This window comes from Mytilus trossulus, chromosome 8 (genome assembly GCF_036588685.1).
Source record: "Mytilus trossulus isolate FHL-02 chromosome 8, PNRI_Mtr1.1.1.hap1, whole genome shotgun sequence".
NCBI classification, from domain to species: Eukaryota; Metazoa; Mollusca; class Bivalvia; order Mytilida; family Mytilidae; genus Mytilus; species Mytilus trossulus.
This window is the reverse complement of record NC_086380.1, coordinates 38,537,034-38,546,573: the sequence shown is the minus strand read 5'-3', so window position 1 is coordinate 38,546,573 and position 9,540 is coordinate 38,537,034. Positions and strand designations below refer to the sequence as shown.

The following is a 9,540-nucleotide window of genomic DNA, read 5'->3' as shown; positions in this document are numbered from 1 at the left end:
GTAGTGAAACAATAAAAAGGTGAAATAAATATTCGCCCGCTCCGACTTTTCTTTCAGTCGGTATAAACCATTCTTAAAAAAATGTATTTACATCATAATTTACATCATAGTATTTTCAACATGAAAAGTATGAAAAATGCCAGAAGTTTGACAATAAAATAAGTGTGCGTAAGCTTTCTTGCAAAAGGAAATCCTGTTTATCATCATATCTTAGTGCTATTATTGTCATCCGGTACACTAATTTTCCAACATTTTTCTTTATGCAGTGACCTTAACTTCGAGACCTCTCTTTAGAATTTCGGCCACATCAAAATGCAAGTAAAATCCACAAAACTTCGGCACCAATTCTATAGAAAATTAGCTTGCGGTCAACAATCTCTGAATTATTTATCATTTGCAGATAGTACGCTATAGGTTCGTAATAAATTTTGAAAAACAAACCTGCATACCTGACAAACTTTAGTATATTCATGCATGCATGCATGCATGCATACATTGGTTTAATATATTCAAAACATTAAAATTACTATAAATTCGTTTCGTGTCTTTAAATGTCCAGTCAGGAAAACTCAACTTACGCTTTTTGATCTTCTTGATATTAATATGTTGTGAGTGCATCATAGTTTATTTAAGATTAAAATTGGGTCAGGTTAAAACATTCAGTTTATCTCATACCTTTCAAACTGAATACTTAATCAAATCAAGTAACCCAGTAGGTAAAACAGTAAATGGAAAATTTATTTCTCATATCTTTTCATAACAAGATATTTTATTTTATCAGCTTAGTAACTTGACTACAAGCAAAACAAATAATTATGTAAACTACTAGAGATCGCTGCAGGTAAATACATTAAACTTTTTTTTATATCAGTTACTCAGAAAACCGTCTAAAACTGACCATTTGTTTAATCTCTCTCTCTCTCTCTCTCTCTCTCTCTCTCTCTCTCTCTCTCTCTCCAATTAATACTTAAAAATAAATAATTTAATTTATATGACTTTACAGAATGAACAAAATACACGTAAATACTCGCATATCAAAACAAATATAAAAGCACTTGCAGTATTTCATTTTAATGAATGATCTTTTCGTTGCAGTACTACTAAACTATTCCATACTATTATATCTTTGTAGATACCCGGAGTGATATGAAGATGAGAATTACGATTCTTTTTTTAATGTTTGTGTTAATCACTTTTGATAAAAGTTCCGGTAAATATTTTTATATTTATTACAAATTTTCCATCTAAACAATAGCAACACTTAGGAATTTTTTATCCTGTCAGCGAATTTTAAAATATTGAGGCATGTAATGAAATAGGTTTAAACCGAAATTTTATTAATATGTCCACTCTAATTTATTGAAATACATGTATATAGAAATTTCAACATATACTTATGGATAACAAAAACACAATATACGTACTTTTGTAACATATTTTCTCCGTTGAATAATACATCGATTCATTTAATTGTAAAGGTACGGAATTACCCTAAACAAGTTATCAAAATTTAAATTTATATCTAAATATAAAAAGATGTGGTATAAGTGCCAATTAGACAACACTCATTCCAAGAAATTCTTTGTAAAAGTAAATCATAATAGTTAAAAGTCCAATGCATATACAACTAATTTAGCTGTCTAATTTCTAGCACTAAATCATTGAAGTACTGTGAGGCACATTTATTAACGAAGCCGTTTTGTACCAGTCAAGTACTTTCATTATATCCCTTTTTATGTAAAAATTCATTTCCGATGTTTAACCAAAAGAAAGTACCATATTATTATGGTGTCTTCGTTGAACTATAAAAAAAGTAAATTAACAAAAATTCCAAAACACAGAGGAAAGTTATAAACGGAAAGTCTGTAATTAAATGGCAAAATCAAAAGCTCAAATACATAAAATGACTGCCATATTTCTTACTTGGTACAGGCTAATTTTCTTGGAGTTTCGTATTTTAGTTATGTTACTACTGACTTTAAAAGTAACTTGTTATCGTTTGCCTCTCTTTGACGAAACGCCTAACTTCGCTTGACTTCAAGTGAAATGACTTACTAGTATACTGGAGGATACAACTATACCTTTATTTTGACAGTAGAAACATGTCAAGTCAACGAATTTACATGTTCTGACGGAAACTGCATTCCAATTGCGAAGAAATGTAACTTCGATTTTGATTGCCGAGATCGCTCTGATGAAATTACATGTAAGTATCAAATTATTGTTAGTTATATCATTTGACCAACAAATGGTCTTTAATGAACAGGTAAAACCATAACATATGGGTTATCTAAGAGTGTTTTTGTAATTTTAGGGAAGATTATTTTTGAATGAGAATGATAACGGTGTAAGTGTTAAAAAGACATCTATGTGACAAAAGAACAGGTAACAGCACAGGGCTACCAAATTATCTAGGACATATTTATATTTAGTTTAAACAATCATCTATGATTATAAAATAATATATAAATGCCATTCGTAATTTTTGAAAGAGTTGTTTTTCTTCATAAACAAATCATGTAATCATGTTCTCAATCCGATTCTTATGCATTAAAAATAATCTTGAATTAGGTAAATACTAACACGCATCTGTAAATAACAACATATTTGCCGTAAAGTTATGTGATTTTTTGTGAAGACAGTGCTAGTATTTAAATATATGATATCTTTACCATAATTTCATATAACATATCTTGTTTTATACTTTCACAGGCCCTACTGTGAAAACATGTCCCGAAGGTTTAAGCCGTTGTAGTTCAGGAAAATGTGTTGTTCATCAATCGGAATGCTCAACTACAGCTAATTTTGGAAACCACACCACTTCAGAAAACAAATCAGGTGAACTATTTGATAACAAATACTAATCATTCTGTATTTGATGTAGGATTGATAATTTTTGTAGTAGTTATCCCTTCTATATTTCCTATGTGCCTGTCAAAAATGAGAAGCCCCATCATTGTTTGTATGCAAGTAATCTGTGATGGCCGATTTTACGTTAACAACATGTATAGTGTCTATTAAGCATGGTAGACAGGATAAAGATACCTGTTAATTGATGACAAATGCATTTAGACATTTAGATATGAATTATTTAAGAAATAATTCTGTAATGCTAAGCTCATTTTAACATGAGTAGGCATTATATTTGTTAATATCAACGCTCGGTATTAAATGTTTACAGATATCATGCCTATCCGCGTTAAAATGACCACAGACTATGACATGATAGAATTATTTAGATTCTAATAGGAATATTTTGAACTTTCGTACTTCGAAGCGGACTTATAGTTATAATTTTAGTTCTATGAACCAAAAATGTTATAGAAAATCAACAGCTTATCAATTAAAAAAAAGAAACAGAAATATCTAAACTTACTTTAAGAATGTTTTTATTTCATTTCCTAGCAAGCAACACCAACAACAATCATTTTGATCTCTGGCGTTTGTACAAAATTCACCAGACGTTGTAATTTCAATTGTGACGCCAGTCATGTTCTTTTTGAATTAGAGCATATAAAGCTTTGTATCCAAAGCTTAAGAAAAACGTCATACTACAATGTTAAAGCTTAAGAAGAATGTCATATTAGAAAGTTAAATAGTTATCAAAGGTACCAGGATTATAATTTAATACGCAAGACGCACGTTTCGTCTACATAAGACTAATTAGTGACACTCATATCAAAAAAGTTATAAAGCCAAACAAGTTCAAACTTGAGGAGCATTAATAACCCAAAATTACAAAAAGTTGTGCCAAATACGGACAAGGTAATCTATTCCTGGGATAAGAAAATCCTTAGATGATATAAGCCATACGTCTATAACTTGAAGCTTTCGCCATGAAAATGATCTTTTGTTTAGCCAAAAGAAAACTATTTGGCCATACTGAATAGTTTCCTTGGCGACGTAATATAAATCTGGATTCGAATGTCGTAATGTTTTGTTGGTCTACGATGAGCTCATACCTATAATGTAAATATAAAAATTTCTGAAGATCCCCCCTCTGATATAAGAATCACACAACATAACATGACCTAATTTTTTTTAGGTAACGGTTTGGAAAGTAGTAAAATAATAGCTATCTGTACCTGTGTTGCAGTCGTTTGTATTTCTTGTATACTAGTTTTAATACTTATAGTTTGGAAGAAAAAAACGTAGGTACTTTTTTATTATTTAAATTCTTTATTATTGAACTAAGCTATATTTAAGAAATGACTGTAATATTTTGTTCTATCTATAAAGAAATAACATAAAAAAAATTGGTGAAAACTGCATAATGCCGTAATGTTTTGTTGGGCTCGATCAGCTCATACCTATAATATATGCACAAGACCAGACGAGTTTCAGTAATCATCTGGTGAAGAAAATATGAAGTAGTCATAAGGGAATTGATAGTATAGTCCTTCTCGGTATTTGTGATCATGAGCTTGTCATGTTAATCATTCTTATTGTCAACGCCAAGGGATATTAATTTGTTCAACCAATTCAAATATTGAATAGTTTAAATAAAAGGTCTCTATCACAACGTTGCTGATGAAACAGCGTCAAAATCATAAGAGAAAACGGATATAAAGACAAATATAAAGTTCAATAAATAAAGACAACAGAGGTTTCCCGCTGTTTGAAATTCATAAATCGACTGAGAAAAAAAACTAAAACTGAGGGAAACGCATCAATACAAGAGGAGAACTACGACACAACAGAAACACAACCTTAAAATGTAACACGCATAGAAACGATCTATAATATAACAATGGCCGTTTTCCTGACTTGAACCAGGACATTTAAAAATAAAATGGTAGGTTGAATCTGGTTGTGTGGCATGACAAACCTATGTTTTACATGTTACACCAAAGGCACAAGTAATGAGCTCTGTCGTAATTTTATGGCACTAAGTTCAAATTACTTTATTATATATAACTCTTTGTATAATGAGTTATTGAATTGTTTATTCCAGGAGCTCAAAGTCAAAAACAGATCCTGATGATAAACCAATGAAATCATAAGCGCTGATTAAGTGTGAAGAATTGAGGTTGATTTTTGTTTTAATTCTAGTTTATCAATTCTACATACTACGGCAGAAAATAATATATTGACCAATAATCATTTTAAACAATAAACGTAAGATGCGATTGCCTGTTTACTTTTATCTATCTTTATATTGGTTTTATGTCGATCAAGATAAAAACACAATGTTTACTGCTATGCCCATAGTTTTAACATGTTTACATATTATGTCTGTTTGTTTTGTTCACAGATCGTTCTCAATATATTACAATTGTATGCGACCGTCATACAAGTAGGAGGTTCAGTTAACTATAAAACGAGGTCAAATCTTTCATTTTCTACTTAAGAAAATGCTTGTATCAAGTCAAGAATATGACAGTTGCTTCCCATTTATTGGATGTGTTTGAGCTTTTAATTTTGTCTTTTGCATGTTTTGATTATGGACTTGTCGTTTTGAATTTTTCCTCAGAGTTCAGTATTTTTGTGATTGTACTTTTTAGTTTGCATTTACTTGACATTTCCTTTATCAAAACCTATACTGTATGGAATAGTATATTGGTGCTTTTAAAGTATTGTTTTCAAATGATAATAACTATTGTAATTAAATTACAAAATTGTTCGGTTAAATTTTTAATCTCCATTTATATCATCATTTATTAGAGAGCTGGATAAGTGGAAGTAACAAAATTATTAAAACTTAAGTAGTGTCTATGGGGTTTCAACAACAACGAGCAAGCTAGAAGGATATATTTCAAGTTCATTTAGCTGTACTGTCAAATTCTTTATCGATAAAACGTTAGGGAAGTTCATGTTTGCACTAAATGCATTCTACCAGGGTCGGTGTCTCAATTCACTGGCTACATGTTTTCTGGTGAAAGATATGTAGATACCAGTAAAGTTGTCGGATCTGTAATTCCGCCGATTTGGTCCTATTTCTGAAATCAAACAAGCTCATAAATAGGCAACAGGATTAAACTTATTTACGCCTGTACCCCATTCTTTCTTTGTATACAAAGTTCGTCCAATTAATATAATGTTGATATAAGAAAAAAAACAATGAAAGCAGTATGAATAAGCACTGAAATATTAAAGGTTAAGTCCAGATAAGTGCTTTGAACGCACCTATATAAAGTGTTGTTGCAATTGTTACTGATCTTGGTTAAATTTCTGTTCAAAGTCATTTTTTAGATTAATATTTTACCACTAGCATCAGCTCTTGAAACCCTATAAATTGATTGACACGACATCATGACGATACTTACATCAAAGTTTATGTTCACCGACTGTCTTAAATTCTCATATTTTATTTATAACAATGTAAAAAAATATTCCAAACTATCAAAGACATGGTCTCAATAAAATGTTGCTTCGTTTCGTGTGAATTTTAGCTAAGACGCCATATAACTAACTACCGAGTTGACATTATATGACCATATTAACGATGTACCATAAACATAGATATGAATAGATTAAGCAACTCGTGCATTGTATTTTTATAGGTACGTAAAATTTTGTATTGTAGATTAAACATTTAGTTTATCGTCGTTTTTACCTTTATAAGAATAATTCTGTGTGGATCGAATCAGTTAAACAAATTTTTAACATAGTTTCACTTTCAATGTTGAAATTCTTCTCCTTTAAATACCCGTACACGGACAATGCATGCGTTATTCTATCTCTTCCTACGGGGTTAAATTGAAGTTAACATGAATACGGCTTTAATGAGGTCGAATTGTCATTATCAATGTTTATTAGCTTAATTTGACAAAATTGAACCATTTTAGCTTATAAAAGCAAATTATTATTTCACTATTTCACTTTCATTAATGATTAAACAAAAAAAATCATACTCGTAGCTAGTGCCCCTTTAAGTTTATATTTTAGAAAACAAATGCATCTACTTACTTTTAGCATAATAAAATGTTCCTTTAGATCTAGATTCGATCAATCATACAAACACGACCTAACTGTATATATGGTTACTATCCTATATGCCAGTATCATTTATTTTCAGTTTATTATGTAAGTAGTTATCAAAGGTACCAGGATTATAATTTAGAACGCCAAACGCAAAATTTTATTATAATCAGAGATTGTTATCTTGTGAAAACTAAAGATCGAATGTTTGTACAATATCCACTGACTTTCTGATATGCTCCGAATATAATGTCTGTAAATGACATGGATAGTTTGTCTAGTCGTACAGACTCAGCCAGAATTGTGTAATTGTTGATACATGTATTCCGGGGGTTGGAAATTAACAATATATATAGTGCCGACTTTGTTGCGTCTGATACTCATAGTGCATATACAATACGCATATGTACATCTGAGAAGCACCTTATTGGCATGTGTGTCATAAGTATAAACACTGTAACTTTTTAAGCCAGTTTTATGTTATCAAAATTGTTTTGCAGACACTCCGATCTACTCATAAAATTTTCTTCGGTTATCTCAATACTTGATTTGTTTATGTATTTTGCAGTTTTATCTTGAGTCATGTTAGGAAAATATTATTAAATTTTATGTTTGCAAGACAATGTTCTATATTGATATACGAAACGTTCACACCGTATCATAAATTTAATATGACAGTTGTTATCCATTCGTTTGATGTGTTTGGACTTTTGATTTTGCCTTTTGATTTTGGATTTTCCCTTTGAATTTTCCTCGGAGTTCGGTATTTTTGTGTTTTTACTTTTTACTAGTTGCTTTCTGTTCAAAGCTGATGAACAAATAATCAAAAGCATAGATAACATTATAACAACATATAATACTATTGAATACATTCGAAAGTACATTTGAATTGTATTTGCAAATTAATATTAATAAATGATACGCATTCAAGAGAATGTATTAAATGTGTTAACGAACTAATACAAATTAAAAAGTATATCTAAAGGTTATTCTTTTGTGTCAAATCTTTTAGTCCTTTGTTTATCCAAAATGTGAGATGGATAGAATGCGGCATCGTAAAACATGTTTAAAGGTTTATTAAGTTCATAAAATGTAATAAAATATGTGTATATATACCCGGATACTTTACCTACACCTAAATAAAAACATTCATAACTTTGTCAATTTATGATTGATAGTACCGGATTTATTTATTGTATTTGGCAATTGTTTACGGTTTTAATTACAAAAATCATGACCGTCATACAATGAACATGTACGTCATTAAACAAAAAATTTGAACTTCCGGATAAGTGTGTATAACAGATATGTCACATATATTTTGTTTGAGTTAAGATCAACGATTCATAAAAACACTTTCCAAAATCTATATACTGCATTTGTTAGTTGTAAATAATAGTGTTAAGATAAGCCTTGTCTAGCAACCACATATATGATAGGATAAGAATGACGTCTTTGAAAATTTTCATTAGTGAATTGTTATTTTACTTTATGCAATATTTGAATATATAAAAACACTTGAAAGAACTTTCCGTTTTGAATTTTTCGTAAGAGTTTGTTTTTGTTATCTCACTTGTTAATCTTAATAAATTGATATATTTGTCAATTCATTTAATTAAAAATAAAGAATACAAAATTATTTTTTTTTATTTTCAATTATTATGGATTTTGTCGAAATGATAAGAGCAATTGTTAATTGTCAATTCCTATTGCGAAAATAATCCTTCCATCAGGCATGTCTGATAGTATGGTCAGTGAATGATTGTTAACAGCGTGTGCAATATAACTGTTGAAAAAAATAGTGCATTTAATATTTATACAAAAGGTTTATGGAAAGGACAAAAAAAACTACTAAAGGCATATCAGTCAAACCGTAACGTTTTGTAAATGCAAAAAAAAAAAAATTATTTCTGTACTTTTGCAGCTCCAGTTGAATTATTAAACGTCTATTTTCCCCTGCTCCTGCGTTACAAATATATCACTTTTTTGTTTTTACTTTGAAGATATACAATTTCATGTAGACGATATTTAAAAGTGCTAAGATTATTTGAATAATTATATGATTTGTATCAAATTTCGTAAACGGCCTTAAAATAACCTCCTTGGATTTTTTAGATATTTTGCTCCCTCTTAAAGAATTTAACCAAATTGTGTAATAAAACATACCTATCTATTTGATCTTTGCAACTCGTCTATTTATATAGCTAGATTCATAAATGCTTGAGATTCCAAATAAACCGATCTCATAATATCTATATATAATAAGTTAATATTGATTATTCTTTCATATTTACAATTTAAAACGATGTGTGTCAAACGTATATTACTTATGTTATTTCAACTGATTTACATTTTAATTTTCACAAGGACAATCTTTTATTTTAATAACTGTTATAAGAATGATTGTCGTTAAAACTATAATTGATTTCTTGTCATGTTTCATTGTCACCAAATGGACATACAAAAGAGTGTATGATACGGGACGAATATAAATTATAAAGTGTATAGCACTTTAAAGTTATTCGCCGGATTTAGTGAAACCGTATTAAATTTAAATAACAGGGAAAAGTTATATTTATTATTGTCAGAATATCCTCGAAAAACAGCTTGATACTTAGA

General features: G+C 29.5%; 1 long non-coding RNA gene across 1 annotated transcript; it reads left to right on the top strand.

The window, feature by feature from the left end:
• The first annotated feature begins 817 nt into the window (after positions 1-817).
• On the top strand, positions 818-2,839 carry LOC134681899 (uncharacterized). Its single transcript, XR_010100713.1, has 4 exons — positions 818-841; positions 1,133-1,210; positions 2,096-2,206; positions 2,713-2,839. It is a non-coding gene; the product is annotated as an uncharacterized LOC134681899 (long non-coding RNA).
• Positions 2,840-9,540: the final 6,701 nt, after the last annotated feature.